This window comes from Rhinopithecus roxellana, chromosome 17 (genome assembly GCF_007565055.1).
Source record: "Rhinopithecus roxellana isolate Shanxi Qingling chromosome 17, ASM756505v1, whole genome shotgun sequence".
NCBI lineage: Eukaryota > Metazoa > Chordata > Mammalia > Primates > Cercopithecidae > Rhinopithecus > Rhinopithecus roxellana.
The window spans coordinates 7,762,696-7,780,548 of record NC_044565.1 but is presented as its reverse complement, the minus strand read 5'-3'; the positions used below and the strand labels follow the sequence as shown (position 1 = coordinate 7,780,548).

The window sequence follows — 17,853 nt, the reverse complement described above, 5'->3', positions numbered from 1 at the left end:
GTAATCCCAGCACTTTAGGAGGCCGAGGTGGGCAGATCACGAGGTCAGGAGTTACAGACCAGCCTGGCCAATATGGTGAAACCCCATCTCTACTAAAAATACAAAAGTTAGTCAGGCATGGTGGTGGGTGCCTGTAATCCCAGCTACTCAGGAGGCTGAGGCAGGAGAATCGCTTGAACTCAGGAGATGGAGGTTGCAGTGTGCCGAGATTGTGCCATTGCACTCCAGCCTGGGCAACAGAGCAAGACTCCGTCTCAAAAAAGGGAAAAAAACCAATGATTTGCCAGCCTGGGCAACAAAGCAAGACCCTGTCTCTACCAAAGAAATAGCCAGGCATGGTGGTACATGCCTACAGTCCCAGCTACTTGGAAGGCTGAGGCCATAGGGTCACTTTAGTCCAGAAGTTTGAGGTTACAGCAAGCCACTGCATTCCAGTCTGGGCAACAGAGCAAGGCTCTGTCCCCACTGCCCCCCAAGAAAAGGAAGGAAGGAAGGAAGGAAAAAGGAAAGGAAAGGAAAGGAAAGGAAAGGAAAGGAAAGGAAAGGAAAGGAAAGGAAGAAGGAAGGAAGGAAGGAAGGAAGGAAGGAAGGAAGGAAGGAAGGAAGGAAGGAAGGAAGAGAAAAGGAGGAAGGGTGCAGGGGAAAGGGTGAGAGACAGCGGGAGAGAGAGAGAAGAGGGAAGGAGAGGAGAGGAGAGGAGAGGAGGGGAGAGGAGAGGAGAGGAAAGGGCCAGGTGTGGTGCCTAACACCTGTAATTTCAGCACTTTCAGAGGCCAAGGCAGGTGATCACCTGAGGTCAGGAGCTTGAGACCAGCCTGGTCAACATGGCAAAATTCTGTCTCTACTAAAAATACAAAAATTAGCTGAGCATGGTGGTGCATGCCTATAATCCCAGCTACTTGGGAGGCTGAGGCAGGAGAATCACTTGAACCCCGGAGGCAGAGTGTACTATTAAGGAGGAAAAGCAGGATGCAGGGAAGTATTTAAACTCTCCTTTTTTGTAATGCAGGAAAGCATCTTTATGTCTGTAGCTGTGTGCCTGTGCCTATGACCCTGTGAGGAGGCTACAGCAAGAGGAAGGATGGAGGGGAAAGGGTGAGAGAGAGAGGGAGGGAGAGAGAGAAGAAGAGAGGAGAGAAGAGAAGAGAAGAGAGGAGGGGAGGGGAGGGAGAGGAGACGAGAGGAGAGGAGAGGAGAGGAGAGGAGAGGAGAGGAGAGGAGAGGAGGGGAGGCCAGCGCTGACCATGAGTGTTAAAACAAAAACTTTCCCCTGGAAAAGGAATTAATTTCATTTAAATAACAAGAGATCAAAACAAAAGTATTCGTCTTTTTATTTTTACTAACTTGTCTGTTAAAATTCAATTTTATAATACATTGAAAAGCTCCTAAGAATCAATGTTTTTATTTATTCTTGCATTGCTTAATTCCCAAAAAGGATTTGGGGCAGCTTACAAAGCTCAACACACACAGGGAGCAGTAAATTGGGGGCAAACCAACAACAGAAGGGAGAGTGGGGGCAGCAAAAGTGGACATCGTAGTGGCTCATAACCTGACAGTGTCGGCATTTATTCCCTACTCAAACAGGTTATTTGGTGCCGCATAAAAACCTCATGTGACTGTGCCCTTCCTCTTATTTGATATGACATCTCTTCTTTTTTTTTATTTTTTTATTTTTTGAGATCGAGTCTCACTCTGTCACCCAGGCTGGAGTGCAGTGGCGTGATCCTGGCTCACTGAAGCCTCTGCCTTCCGGATTCATGCGATTCTCCTGTCTCAGCCTCCCGAGTAGCTGGCCTTGCAGGCACACACCACCACGCCCGGCTAATTTTGTATTTTTAGTAGAGATGAGTTTTCACCATGTTGGCCAGGCTGGTCTTGAACTCCTAACCTCAGGTGATCCACCCTCCTCAGCCTCCCAAAGTGCTGGGATTACAGGCGTGAGCCACTGCACCTGGCCTTCTCTTACTATTTTTAGTTTTATAAGCACTCAAGGTAATTTATTTTCTCCTCTGATATTTGCCTAAAATTACAATTCACCACCTCAGATAGAGTGTGCTGCTCTGGCTGTGGCTGCATGGTGTGAACACTCAAGCTGGTCAGATGAGAGAGCACAATTAAGACCCTTTCCCACTCACTTATACCTTCTTTACAGCAGTGCAACTGGTTATTACAATTGCTAATTCCTACAGTTAAAAAGATGGCATTGCAAGCACAGGCACAATGATGTTACTGACTTCCTGATCATTCTTTTCACTGTTTTGTTTCATTTTGTGTGTTTTGTTTTTTTTTTCCCTAAAAGTTTGAGAATAATACTTCTCTCACTCCCCCCAGCCCCTAGTCTTTAATTTCTTATCAGAAAATTAGGCTGACTCCTCAGTCTGGGAGTCTCTGAGGCTGATCTTCAGTTTCTACTTTGACCACCCGTGTCTGGGGTAGGGGAGCATCAGTGATCCCACAACTTCGTTACTGGTTAGCCGTGTTCTGGCTTCTGGATTCCTGCTGCCTCATCAGATGTCTCATTTTTCCCATCTGTGGGTCCTAGCAGAGGGAAAAATTGCAGAGACAGAGGAATGCAACTCACCTATTATTTTAGAATCAGAAGGAAAACATTTTCTTTCTCAAAGGCAAAAGTTTCTCTCGCCTCATGGGATTATCAGCTTCTAGATATTTACTGATCAGTTTTAAATTGCTGATTTCAACAACTGAAGTGATGCATGAATAGACTCCATTTGAACATGTGGATTACATGACAAATGTAGCATTCACATACATGGGGAAAGAATAGATTATAGAAGCTGGGCACGGTGGCTCATGCTTGTAATCCCAGCACTTTGGGAGGTCGAGGCAGGCAGATCACCTGAGGTCAGGAGTTCAAGACCAGCCTGGCCAACATGGTGAAACTCGTCTCTACAAAAATACAAAAATTAGTCAGACATGATGGTGGGTGCCTGTAATCCCAGTGACTTGGAAGGCTGAGGCAGGAGAATCGCTTGAACCCAGGAGGCAGAGGTTGCAGTGCGCCAAGATCAGGCCACTGCACTCCAGCCTGGACAACAGAGCAAGACTCCGTCTCAAAAACAAACAAACAAAAGAATAGCTTATAATAAAGAGTGCCAAGACAATTGGTTAACTATTTGGAAAAAACTGAGTTTTAGCCCTTCATATCTGACACCAAAAGAAATTCTAAATGATTTAAATAAATAATGTTTATTTATTACATTCAAGCGATTCTGATGCCTCAGCCTCCCAAGTAGCTGGGATTACAGGCATGTGCTACCACGCCTGACTAAATTTTGTATTTTTAGTAGAGACAGCGTTTTGCCATGTTGGCCAGGCTGGTCTCAAACTGCTGGCCTCAAGTGACCTGCCGAAGTGCTGGGATTACAGGTGCAAGCCACCACGCCCAGCCCCACAAGAATTATTAGTGGCAAAGACATGCATCGCAGTATTGTGAGCATATTAAAAACATGCTAAAAACTGGCTGGGCCCTGTGGCTCATGCCTATAATCCCAGCACTTTAGGAGGCTTAGGTGGGAGGATCACTTGAACCCAGGAGGTTGAGGCTGCAGTGTGCCAGGATCATACCACTGCACTCCAGCCTAGGTGACAGAACGAGACCTTGTCTCAAAAAAAAAAAAAAAAAAAAAAAAAAAAAGGAAAATGATGCTAAAAACCTAAGTACCTACCAGTGAAATAAATGAGAATACATCCATGCAAGGTAATAAATGACATTAAAATAATGCTGTACAAGAATGTTTAATAAATGGAAAGATATTCACAATGCATTATTAAATTTAAAAAGCAGATTATCAAATGTTAGATATTCTATGAACCCAGGCCTGGGCAGAAGAGGAAAGAAATTACCTGTGTGAGAAACATGTGTTAAATGTCATGGGGGAATGACAGCCGGTGGTGTGGAGGTAAAAGATTTACCGAGACAGTTGCAGGTAAAGAAAGGCAGAAGATTTATTAGAAAATATGTTGCCAGAGTGACAACGGGCAGGCAGCAGAGAGAAACTGACTGCAAGGAGACAAAGGCTTGCTGGAGATTTTACAGGGTAGTGTTTATACCTTCTGTTGAAGAGGGCTTTGTGTAGTATTAATAATGCCAAGGTTGCAGTGAGCTAACTTGCAGGTGCCTGGTGAGAGTTACTTGCTCTGTGTCCTGGACCATAAACAAAGGCAGATTTGTTGCTTATCTGCTTTCTCTTTTTATTTTCCCTTGTTCCCACCCGCCTGACTCCCACCAGCCTGACTACTTTTTCCCTAATTAGGAATACACAGTAAACAAAATATTCAGAAAGAGCATATGCCAGCCGGGCGCGGTGGCTCACGCCTGTAATTCCAGCACTTTGGGAGGCCGAGGCAGGCAGATCACGAGGTCAGGAGATCGAGACCATCCTCACCAAAGTGGTGAAACCCTGTCTCTACTAAAATGCAAAAACTTAGCCGGGCATGGTGGCATGCACCTGTAGTTGCAGCTACTCAGGAGGCTGAGGATGAGGCTGGAGAAATTGCTTGAACCCAGGAGGCAGAGGTTGCAGTGAGCCAAGATAGTGCCACTGCACTCCAGCCTGGGCAACAGAGCAAGACTCCATCTCAAAAAAAAAAAAAAAAAAAAAAAGTAAAGAAAGAGCATATGCCAAAATGGCTACTCTGATTGTGACAGGGATTGGTGAGGGGCAGATTACGAGTGTTTATGCATGTGCAGTACTTCCATCTGTGTATTACATTGACCACCAGGCAAAACAACAATGCAATATCCATTTATAAAAAAAAAAGTGTGTATGTATATATGGAGAAGAATAATGACAAGAAACAAATTACTGTTTTTAAAAAGTGATGAAGTATTATTAGAGCAGCTAGAGTAGGGCCCCATTTTCAAGAGTAAAGGAATCCAAAAGATAATAAAGTAGAGGTTGCCGGTTGCTGGTTGCATCTTTGGAGGTAGACCCATATGAGTACTTTATTTTCCTCTTCTCTTTGCTTTTCTGTGTTTCTTAGAATTTTCCTTAAAAAGGCATGTGATTTTGATAATAAGAAAATTATGTATTTTAGGCTGTACCTATTTAAAACCTACTTGCACAGAACTTCACACTTACACATTGGCTCTGAATATCACAAGCTGGCCGTCTCTAGCTGCTCCCAGGGTTTGGTTTCACTTCTCAGTGGCCAGAGCCACTCAAAAGGCCTCTTAACTTCAGAAGTGAGATTGTCAACAGCATCTCCTAGAGCTGGAAAACCTCCTCTGAAGGGGAAACAAATCATCATCATCAAATAACAAAAATTTTTAAAAATTAAAATTTTCCAAAATATAAATGAGATTATCTACTTTATATATCTGTGTTAAAAACTTCTCTGTGGGTCCAGACACACAGACACACACACACACACACACACACACACACAATTCTAGTCATTTTTAGAGAAATTTTGCTCATATTGATCTGGCTAAAAGTTTAAAGTGACCAGATGATCCATGTCTTTACATGTTGTTTATTGACATTCACCCCCACTTGCCAGCCACCATCTTCATTTATTAAGCATTTGTTATGCGTTTGGTACTGTACTATTTACCTGCATTATGTCAATTAATCACTTATGTACGTACACACTCTTGCCATTTTATAAGCAGGTCACGAAGCCTAAACTCAGTCAAGTCACCAGGCAAGAAAACAACACTATAAGGATATGACTTTACTCAGATAGTGTATACCACCCACTGATACCTGGTGAGATGTCCTTGCCCCATCCCCCAGCACATGGGAACAAGAGTCAAGGCAGTTCAAGTTCAGGTCCTGCACAAGTTTTCCTAGTCTCCTCTATAAAGTCCCAGAGTTCGTGATCAGTGCATATAAGCTATGAGTTCTTCCTCTACTTTTGTTGTGGGTGAAACAGCAGCAAACTGCAATTAAAATTCAAAAATCTTTGCAACTAGCAAAATCTGATCCATTAGTCCAGAGCTGTAGAACTCTATGTTGCAAAAAGAATTTAAAGTTCACCTAATTTAGCTTCCAAAATAAAACGTGAACACCCTTTACAGGCAAACAGCAACCCTGCCCCATATTTGTCTACCCCACATTTTTTTTTTTTTTTTGAGATGGGGTCTTGCTCTGTGACCCAGGCTGGAGTGCAGTGGTGCCATCTCGGCTCACTGCAACCTCTGCCTCCTGGGCTCCAGTGATCTTCCACCTCAGCCTCCTGCGTAGCTGGGACCACAGGCGCATGCCACTATGCCTGGCTAATTTTTTGTATTTTTGTAGAGATGGGGTTTCACTATGTTGGCCAGGCTAGTCTCAATCTGGGCTCAAGCAATCCACCCACCTCAGTCTACCAATGTGTTGGGATTACAGGCATTAGCCACCGCACCAGGCCCTCAATCCACATTTAACTACCTCTCACGACACAGAACCCGAACTCTCAGGGCAAGCCAATTCATGTTTAACTCTACCAGAAAGTTTAATTTTTTTTCTCAGAAGAAGTCCTTGCAAGCTTCCAAGAATCACTCAAAAACCAGTCTACTCAATGGCTTACACTTGACCACAGTCTTAGCTGATGTACCAAGATGAACTTTTTGCTGCCACAAAATCCACAGTCGGCACGGTGGCTCGCACCTGTAATCCTCACACTCTGGGAGGCCGAGGTGGGTGGATCACCTGAGGTCAGGAGTTGGAGACCAGCCTGGCCAACATGGTGAAACACTGCCTCTACTAAAAATACAAAAATTAGCCGGGTGTGGTGGCAGGCGCCTATAATCCCAGCTACTTGGGAGACTGAGACAGGAGAATCACTTCAACCCGAGAGGCAGAGGTAGCAGTGAGCTGAGATCGTGCCACTACACTCCAGCCTGGGCGACGGAGCGAGACTCTGTCTCAAAAAAAAAAAAAAAAAAAAAAAAAATTTCAGTCATGTCTACATGTGTGAACCACTGTAAATCCACCCCTTTCGATCCTGGTAAGGAAACCTCCCACAATGCACATGAGTGAGAGCGACACTGTCTTCTACAGGAATAACCTTGAACCTGCTCTACTTTTTAAAAAATGAAGTGAACGTTTTTAGTAGCCATGCTTCACACTCAGCAGCAGCACAGTAAGGTATCTATGCAGAAAGGATTAAGATGGTTGTTAGGGTTCTTTCCAAGTGACAGGGCTCAGGTGATTCACCCAAGTCCATGGCCACCCTTGCTGGGTCACCTCCTCTCCCATAGGTCTTTTGTTCTCCTGGCCCCAAACCTCCACTGCTTTTTACGTTGTCAGAATAGATTGGTAGTTCCTGTTTCCTTCTCACTTACCAACCTGCACATGTCACAGATTCTCAGCATATTTCATTTGCAAGAAAGCCACTGTTTTAGAGTGGCTCTCTGTTTTGTTTTGAATGTTGAGAGGAGCTCATGGGCATTATTGCTGCATCACCTGCCACACAACTGGGGAGGTGTCACTGGCTAAACAAAAGGCAGGGGTGACGGCCCCTCACCCCTGTGGCCCAGATGGACTCCTCTGACAACCGGGGCAGAGCTAGGAAGACAATACAGACTCTCATGTTGCCTGCACAGAGCTCCCCACAAGACCACACTTCCTCCCGGGCTTTCAAGGGTACATCAATATAAGATAAATGACACGTTCTACAAAACCGCCTGCAAACATGGGCACCTGAGCCTGCTTGGTCTACAAATGTTTCAAGGCTCAGGGAGGCTGTCGTGGATGTTTTCCCCCGAGAGCTCCAGTGGTGGAGGTCTGCACATTCAGGTAGGAGCTCCTGTTCATGTCCGAATGCTCATGTTGCCGCTGCATACACTTTCTGTTGGCTTCCTCTGAGAGGTGTCTGGTGCAGTTATCACCCATAGGAGCCTGGGCTGGCTGGAGCTCTGGGACATTCACCTGGCTCAGTCTTTTCCCACCTGAAAGGTGCCTGGGTGCTGCCTGCCAGGGCAGCCATTGTCTGATTCCAACGTGATCACAGCAACCGCAAGCCAGCCACAAGTCTCTGTCTTTGTGTGCCTGGGGTTTACTGCGACCGTTGGGGATTCAAATGGGGTCAGATTGAAATGGGCAAAGAATCCTCTGAAGCCTGGACTCTTTCCCAAGGAAGTCAAAGAGAATGGCCAAGGAGAGGTTGGAGGACCCCGGAGGAGGGTGATCCGTACCCTCCACTCCCACATCTCCCACAGCCCCCCAGTAGAGGGGAGTCAGACAAAGCTGCCACCATCCCCGGGACCACCTGCACACCTGCCCCTTTTATGTGGGGACGTTATGTAGGGCGGCCCCTCTCCAACCCCAGCAGCACACCGCCCCACAGACACCCGAGTTGCGTGGGACAGAGCCAACAAGTTCACTTACCAAGGCAGATGCGCTCATCACCCCTGCAAGGCAGATGTGTCCATTACCCCTATTCTTTTCCCAGCTTCCTCATGTGCCAGAGCCGCCTTAGGAGCTGTGGAGGAAACTCCAGGGCCCATAGAAATTGCTTAGAGCTTTGGAACCCACGCAAGAGATCCATCCTCAGGAAATACTAATCTGTGTTATCATCATTATTTATTAACATTAGTTATGTGTTCTAGAAATAACAACAGAACAACCTAAGTGGTCGACTATAAAGAGGAGTTTCAATAAGCTGTGGTCATTTACTTGGTATGCAACTATTCAAACCTTAACAATGGTGGTTCTAAAGATTCTGTAAGTGATTCAGGGAAGGTTTATGCAATGAAGTAAAGGACAAGCAGGACGTAGCACTGCATTTATAGTAAGCAAGATTGAGACGAGGCCTTGCGACAGAAGCACAAGAAAGCATCCCTGAGTGTGCTCTGGAGGGACTAGAACCTTCTTTACACCTTTGATGGTGAGCTCTCCTCCCCTCCCCTCCACCACAAGGCCTCCCTCTCTCTTCCCTGACCCAGGACAGTGATGAAACTCCCTCCCCCCAGGACCCTGGGAAGGGAATGGGTTGCGGGTTTGTGCTGGGGGAGGCTTTTTCTCTTTTCATCTGCTCATTCAATCACATATTTACTCTTCGATCCCTTAGTTGCTCTTTGGCCTACAGCACGTGGCTTCTTGTCCTTTGGCCTCCTAAAAATTAGAGGTAACAATTGCTTTCCTGTTGTATGTCCAGCACAACAGACACTGCACACACAGCCACTCGGCCCTTCACAAAGACGCAGAACAAAGTGGGGCTTTGGGGCTGATTTGGCCATTTCCAGCTGTGTGCAAGGCAGCATTGATCTGAGCCTCAGCCTTCCTATCTGAGAAATGGAGCACCTCATAGCACCTGGCCCAGAAGGTCACATAGATAAAAGTGTGGCAGAGGTTGTGCCCTGCACGAAGCATTGGCACTTGTTCCTCAGTGTTGACTGCAATTAGCCACAGCCCAGGGCCTCCTTCCCTGCTCTCAGGCTGGGCAGGGAGAAGAGAGTCCCTGCTCTAGCTCCCCACTGCATCTAGAATGCACTCCAGCTCTCCCCAGTGCTGAGGCCTGCCATCTCCCCGCATGTCCCCCAGCACACACACACACACACACACACACACACACACACACACACACACTCTGTACAAATGCCCTTCCCTCCTCCAGCTCGGTGCCCCTCCTCTCTCTGCCTGGACCCCCTAGGGCTCCTCCTCAGTCTTCTCCAGGACCACTCCCCATCATCCTACAAACATGCAGCCTATCCAGGAGGCCCCGGGGTGGTCTCTGTCACTGCACTTACAGCACTTCTCACGCTCTGTCATTCTTTCTTCTCTATGTTTTTCTTCATTATCTCTGTCCACTACACCGTCCCCTTGAGAGACCACATGTGCTTCTTGAGCGTTGCTTAAACCCTGCCTTGAACAGTGCACACATGTTGTGGGTGCACAGTGAATGTCAAATCAATGAGCAAATGAACATTATGCTTACAATGAAAACAAATCAGGGCCTTGGTCCTTATCCTCAGAGAGCTTTTTAAAATGATTCTGCAGGCCGAGCCTGGTGGCTCACACTGTAATCTCAGCACTTTGAAAGGCTGAAGTAGCAGGATCCCTTGAGCCTAGGAGTTTGAGATCAGCCTGGACAACATAGTGAGACCTCATCTCTACTAAAAATTAGACAATTAGCCAGGCTCTGTGGTGGGTGCCTTAGTCCTAGATACTCAGGAGTCTGAGATGTGAGGATCACTTGAGTCCAGAAGGTCAAGCCATGATCATGCCACTGCAAACACCAACCAGCCTGGGTGACCAAGTGAGACTGTCAAATTAATTAACTTTTTTTAAAGTTTCAAAAAATGATTGTGCAAAAAGGTAAATACAGTATGATTCTACTTGTAGGAGGTACCAAGAGTGGTGTCTCTGAATTTGTCAGAGAAACTGAAAATAGCATAGCGGTTACCTGGAACTAGGGGATGGGGCATAGGGGGTTGGTGCTTAATGGGTACAGTTTTAGCTTAGGAAGATGAAAAAGTTCTATGGATGCATAGTGGTAATGATTGCACAAAAATATAAATATACTTAATGCCACTGGAGTGTATACTTAGAAATGACTAACATTGTAAATTTGTGTTATGTATATGTTTTGCCACAATTTAAAAAATAGCTTTTAAAAAATGGCTGTGGAGAAAGATATAAACACATTAAACAACTGCAGAATTATGAGACAACATATGAATAAGTGGCACCAACAACATAAGACAATAAGTGACACATACTGCTTGATTCTGGCCCCCAAAAAGTCCAGTGCTGAAGGCCATCTCTGGAGTGGAGGGTGGGTTTGTACTGAGCATTGCTCTCTGGGAAGGGAAGTGAGTTATTTTTAAGCTTTCCATTTGTAAAGGTAATATAACTGCAGTAATACACATTGCAAAAATTAGCCACTAGGAACAAGAGCAAGGGAAACACATCTTGGTGTAATTTCTTCTCACTTTTTAAAAACATTTTTTACATTTTATATGGTTATAATCATGCTGAATGTATGTTTATATCAAGCATGCTGTCTGCGTTTTCCTTGTCAACTTTTCCATAGGTTTCGTAATTCTAAAACATCATCATGTTAATCCCTAAAAATATACTGAATGCATTATCATTGTTTACTTAAGTATTCCTTTATTTTTGAACATTTCCATTGCTTTTAACATTTAACATCTGTGTTCATACTGTATTGTGCCAAGCCTAAGATTACATCCATTGGAGAAACGTTCCAGATTGTATTACTGAATCTACCCGTATAAACATTTTGATAGCTTTTGATATTGCTTTCTGAGGTCATCATGACTCTCACCTGAAATAGATATCCTCTTTTTTTTTTTCCTGGTGGGGTATAGTGGAAAACACATTTTCAGCATTGATATAATTTTGTGTTAGAAGATTGCAGCACTTTAAAACTCTTTTTCCCAAGAGCTAAAGGAGAGTTGATGCTATAAACATGGCAGGAACTCAAAACCCTGGGTACAGTCCCTGGTTCATCTCTGCCCTGTGCCTGGGGCAAGTCAGGGCAGGACTATTGGGAGCTGCAATCCAAGCACAAAGTTGCTCGGAGTTGCAGAAGGAGAAGCCACAGGGCAGACAGACAATACAGAACCTTGAAAGAAGTGCCCAAGCCTGCGCCAGCCCTCCAAAATCAGAGAGGAGCGGGGCTTGAAAAGGCAAAGAAAGAAGGCAGAACGAGCTGCAGCGAAGGAATTAACCAGGGGGAAGAGAAGGGCGGAGGAAGCAGGGGGCTCAGAACACTCCCTTTGGAGAGGACTGGGTTTGTGGGGGCTTTCCCCTGCTGCAGCGGAGCCTTGCTAAAAGTGAAACTGTGATTTTCGGAGGGTTCTGAAGGCGTTCACCTAGGGAAGGAAAATGTTCCATTTGGGGGTCCACACTGGGTTAAAAACAATGCCTCTGCCTGTTCTCAGTTATGGAGGTCCCTGAGTGTCTTCAGTCAACTCTGGGCAGTTCTGAGGCTGCAGCAATACCCGAACTCGGCCTATGCCCCAACTCGGCCCAGGGTCTGAGGGAGCCCCAGTGTGATCTTAACTCAAGTGTGCCTGCAGGACAAGGCGCCATGTTGCTTCCCCATCACAACACAACTAGGAACAAAGCTCCCATCTGCTGAGTGCCTCACAGTCACCAGCACTGTGCTGGGAGTTGCGGGTTCTTTGGGCAGAAAGAGGTGGATATTAGCAACTCCTTTAGCAGGGCTCAATGGCATCCTAGAAATCACACCACATTTGATAAATCCAAAAGCTAGGATTCACCCCAGGCGGCCTGACTCCAAAGCCTTGAGAATTTAAGGAGCAGCAGTCTTCATGAATTTGATGAAAAACTTGGGAGAAGGCCAGTGTAATCTAATATTGGATTATTTGAAAAAAAAAAAAAAAAAAGTAAAGTTGATCCTTTCAAGAACATCTATATAGAAAGAGCACCTATTTTCAAAGCCAGCTACACGACCCGTGGTGCGGGAGAAGCCGGGAGTTGGCTCAGAAAAGGTGGGACAGACAGGATGGCTCAGTAATTAGGGCTGGCACATAGCAGATCTGGGCTATCTGTGTGACTCCGAGCAAGTGAATTAACCTCTCTGAACCTTGAATATAAAACAAGAATAATGATAATATCTACCTCACACACAAGCATTAATAAAATAGTGCTTGCAGAGTGCATGGCACATAGTACTCAGTGAATGGTAGCTGCTAGCATTGTTATCTTAATGATCACTGTTATTACATTATATTCTAGTTATTTTTGATATTTTGGAGACTAGCCTAAATCTCACCACTCAGGCTACAGAAAGGATGTTTCACTAACCTTGGAAATTCCAGTACAGTACCTCAGAGATATCTCGGGTTCAGTTCCAGACCACCACAATAAAGCAAATATCACAATAAAGCCAGTTACATACATTTTTTGGTTTCCCAGTGTACATAAAAGTTATGTTTACCCTATAAGGTAATCTAGTAAGTGTACAAAGACATTATGTCTGAAAAAAACCAATATATATATCTGAATCAAAAATAACTTATTACCAAACATATGCTAAAATCACCTGAGCTTTTCAGTGAGTCATAATTTTTTTGCCGATGGCGGGTGTCTTGCCTTGATGTCAATGGCTGCTGACTGATCAGAACGGTGGTTGCCAAAGTTTGGCGTGGCTGTACCAATTTCGTAAAATAAGACAACAACAAAGCTTGCCACATTGATTGACTCTTCCTTTCACAAAAGATTTATCTGTAGCATGCAATGCTGTTTGATAGCATTTTACCTACATTAGAACAGCATTCAAAATTAGAGTCACGCCTGTCAAATACTGACGTCTCTTTATCAACTAAGTTTATGAAACATTCTACATCTTTTGTTGTCATTTCAACAAGTTCACACCATCTTCACCAGGAGTAAATTCCATTTCAAGAAACCACTTTCTTCGCTCATCAGAGAGAATAAACTCCTCATGTGTGCAAGTTTGATCATGGGATTGCAACAATTCAGCCACGTCTTCAGGCTCCACTTCTAATTCTAGTTCTCTTGCTATTTCTACCATACCTGCAATTACTTCCTCCACTGAAGTCTTGAACCCATCCCTCCAACTCATCCAGGAGAATTGGAATCACCTGCTTCCAAACTCCTCTTAATGTTGGTATTTTTACCTCCTCCCATGAATCACAAATGTTCTTTGTTGCATCTAGAATGGTGAATCCTTTCCAGAAGGTTTCGCCCAGATCTATCAGAGGCATCATCATCTATGGCAGCCCTAGCCTTACAAAATGTATTTCTTAAATAACAAGACTTGAAAGTCAAAATTACTTCTTGGTCCATGGACTGTAAAAGCAATGTTGTTTTACCAGTCATGAAAAACAATATTAATCTCCTTGTACATCTCCATCAGATCTCTTGGGTGACCAGGTACATTTTCAAAGAGCAGTAATATTTTGAAAGGAATCTTTTTTCCTGAGTGAGTCTCAACAGTGAGCTTTAAATATTCAGTAAACCATGCTCTAAACAGATGTGCTATCATCCAGGCTTTGCTATTCCATTTATAGAGTATAAGTAGAGTAGATTTAGCATAATACTTAAGAGCCCTAGGGTTTTTAGGATGGTAAATGAGCACTGGCTTCAACGTAAAGTCACCAGCTGCATTAGCCACTAACAAGAGAGGCAGGCTGGCCTTTGAAGTCAGGCATTGACTTCTCTCTAGTAGTGAAAGACCTAGTAGCATCTTCTTCCAATAAAAGGCTGTTTTGTCTACATTGAAAATCTGTTGTTTAGTGTAGCCACCTTTGTCAATAATCTTAGAAAGATCTTTTGGATAACTTGCTGTGCTGCAGTACCTATTAGTTTCTATATTAGCACCTGCTTCATGTTGCATTTTGATGTTAAGGAGATGGTATCTTCCCTTAAACCACTTGAATCAACCAACCTCTCCTAGCTTCAAACTTTTCTTCTGCAGCTTCCTCACCACTTCAGCTTTCATAAAATTTAAGAGAGTTGGGACTTTGCTCTGGATTAAACTTTCGCTAAAGGGAATTTTGTGGCAGTTCCGATTTACCCAGACCACTAAAACTCTCTCCATTATCAGCAATAAGGCTATTTCGTTTTCTTATCATTCATGTGTTCACTGGATTAGTACTTTTAGTTTCCTCCAATAACTTTTTCTCTACCTTCTTAACTTGGCTAATTATTTGACACAAGAGACTTAGCTTTCAGCCTATCTCCACTTTCAACATCCCTCCCTCACTAAGCTTAATCATTTCTAACTTTTGATTTAAAGTGAGAGATGTGCAATTCTTCCTTTCCCTTGAACGCTTAGAAGCCATTGTAGGGTTATTAATTGGTCTAATTTTAATATTAATTGGCCTAATTTTCATATTATGCCTCAGGGCATAGGGAGGCCTAAGGAGAAGGAGACAGAATGGCTGGTGGTGGAGCAGTCAGAACACAACCAACAGGTTCACTGTCTTACATGGGCATGGTTCATGGTGCCCCAAAACAATTCAAATAGTAACATCAGAAATAACTGATTACAGTCACCAGAACAGATACAATAATAATGAAAAAGTTTGAAGTATTGCAAGAATTATTAAAAGGTGACACAGAGGAACAAAGTCAACACACGCTATTAAAAAATGGTATTGATAGATTTGCTTCATTCAGGGTTGCCACAAACTTTCAATTTGCTAAAAATACAACATCCGTGCAGCACAATAAAAAATAAAATACAATAAAATGAGGTATGCCTATACTTTAAACAGTGCCTGGAACACAGCAGGTACTCATTACATACAGTTATTCTGTTGATTATGACTATATGATTTTATTTTATTTATTTATTTATTTATTTATTTATTTTGAGATGGAGTCCCGCTCTGTCACCCAGACTGAAGTGCAGTGGTATGGTCTCAGCTCACAGCAACCTCCACCTCCCAGGTTCAAGCAATTCTCCTCCCTTAGCCTCCTGAGTAGCTGGGACCACAAATGCCTGACACCACACCCTGCTAATTTTTGTATTTTTAGTAGAAACGAGGTTTCACCATGTTGGCCAGGCTGGTCGCAAACTCCTGACCTCAGGTGATCTACCTGTCTTGGCCTCCCAAAGTGCTGGGATTACAGGCATGAACCACTGCACCCAGCCAGTGAATATACATCTTTAATATGTAATTACCTCCTCCCATGAATTATGAATTATGCCAAATATAAAGAAAACTACTGAAGGTAATATACTAGCTGTAAGTTTATATAGCAAATTAGCAGATTTGCTAAATAAATCTGTCAGATTTAGCAAATTTAACTTTTGCCAAATTTGCTTCAGTCTTTTATTTCAAGCAATAAAATGTTTGTGTTGAGACCCCTTCTTCACCCCCATTTCATCCTCAATACTGCATACCTTATCTTGAAATTTGTGGGTTCTGACTTAAGGCTTGTGATTCTCTTATTATGTAAGTATCTATAAACAATGACATAATAATGAATAATATATGGCATGTGCTTTTATTCTTTATAAATAATGTCAGACTGTACATGCACTTTTAAAATTTGCTTATTTCATTCAACATATATATATATATATGTATATATATATATATATATATATATATTTTTTTTTTTTTTTTTTTTTTTGAGACAGCGTCTCGCTCTGTCGCCCAGGCTAGAGTGCAGTGGCGCGACCTCGGGCTCACTGCAAGCTCTGCCTCCCAGTTCACGCCGTTCTCCTGCCTCAGCCTCCCGAGTAGCTGGGACTACAGACACCCGACAGCATACCCGGCTAATTTTTTGTATTTTGTTTAGTAGAGAGGGGGTTTCACCGTGTTAGCCAGGATGGTCTCGATCTCCTGACCTTGTGATCTGCCTGCCTCGGCCTCCCAAAGTGCTAGGATTACAGGCGTGAGCCACCGCACCCGGCCACATTCAACATATTTTTGAGATTTACCTGTGTTGATGCCTGTGGATCTAGTTCATTTATTTGTGTCATATTTTATTAATGTATTATAATTTTATTCATTCCCTATTATTAGATATTAGTTTGTAATTATTATAATTTTCCAATTTCTGTTGTTTGTGCTTCTGTGAACACTCTTATACATCAAAGCTTCTCTGAGCAATGAACCTAGAAGTGGAAGTTCTGGGGCCAGAGCATCTTCATTTTTAATAGATTTTTTTTTTTTTTTTTTTTTGAGACGGAGTCTCGCTTGTCGCCCGGGCTGGAGTGCAGTGGCCGGATCTCAGCTCACTGCAAGCTCCGCCTCCCGGGTTTACGCCATTCTCTTGCCTCAGCCTCCCGAGTAGCTGGGACTACAGGCCCCCGCCTCGTCGCCCGGCTAGTTTTTTGTATTTTTTTAGTAGAGACGGGGTTTCACCGTGTTAGCCAGGATGGTCTCGATCTCCTGACCTCGTGATCCGCCCGTCTCGGCCTCCCAAGGTGCTGGGATTACAGGCTTGAGCCACCGCGCCCGGCCCTTAATAGATATTTTTACTAGATATCCCAAATGATCTCCACAGCAGTTGTAACAGTTTAAATCCCCATCAGCATTGCATAACAGTTATTTGGCCATATCCTCCCCCGTGCTTGATGTTATTGGTCTTGTTCATTTTGCTAATTTGAGTATAAAATGATATCAGTTGTTTTCATTTGCATCTCACTGATTCAAGTAAGGTTTGGCATCTTTTTATTTGGATGTTGGCTTGGTCACGTACTTTGCCCATTTTTAATTCTGCTGTCTTTAACTTATTACTTTGTGAGAGTCTGATATGTTATGGATGAAAATCTTCTGTTGCTTTTATGCACTGCAAATATCTTCTACTAATTTGAGACTTAAATTTTGTATTGGTTTTGCCCTGCATATTTTAAACAAATGTTTGAATGGTAACATCACACTTTTATGGCTTGTGCTTTTATATTTTGACCAAGAAATTCTGTCCTTATCATGTCTCTATCTTAAAAACACATTTTTAAAAAAGTTTTGAAACTTTGCTTTTCATATTTATTCTATCTGGAGTATACATTTGTGAATGGTTTGAGATAAAGTTCAAGTTTTACATTTTTCCCACATGGGAAGCCAGTATCACAGCACCAATGATCAAATCCTTTTACGCACTAGAGTGCCCAGCCATCTCCAACATTTTCACATCTGTATTTTCTAGGCCCCCTATTCTCTTTCATTGTTCTGTTCATGTTGAAGTTACTAGAGTTTACACATAATGATATTTGGATAATGGGTCCCCCCCTTACCTTTCAGCAAAATTATTCAGCTATTTTTGGTCCTTTATACTTCCATATGGATTTGATAATCAGCTTGTCAGGAAAATCTGGTTGGCAGTTTGAATGCACTGGATCTGTAGATTAACTGGAGAAAACTGTCATCTTCCTGAAGTTGAGTCTTTATGTCCATTATAATGCACCCCAGAGGATAAGTTTCCATCAGAA

General features: G+C 43.4%; 1 protein-coding gene across 1 annotated transcript in view; it reads left to right on the top strand.

Annotated features, from left to right (window-relative positions):
- Positions 1-17,853, top strand: part of CD8B (CD8b molecule) — a 46,841-nt gene that overhangs the window by 28,074 nt on the left and 914 nt on the right.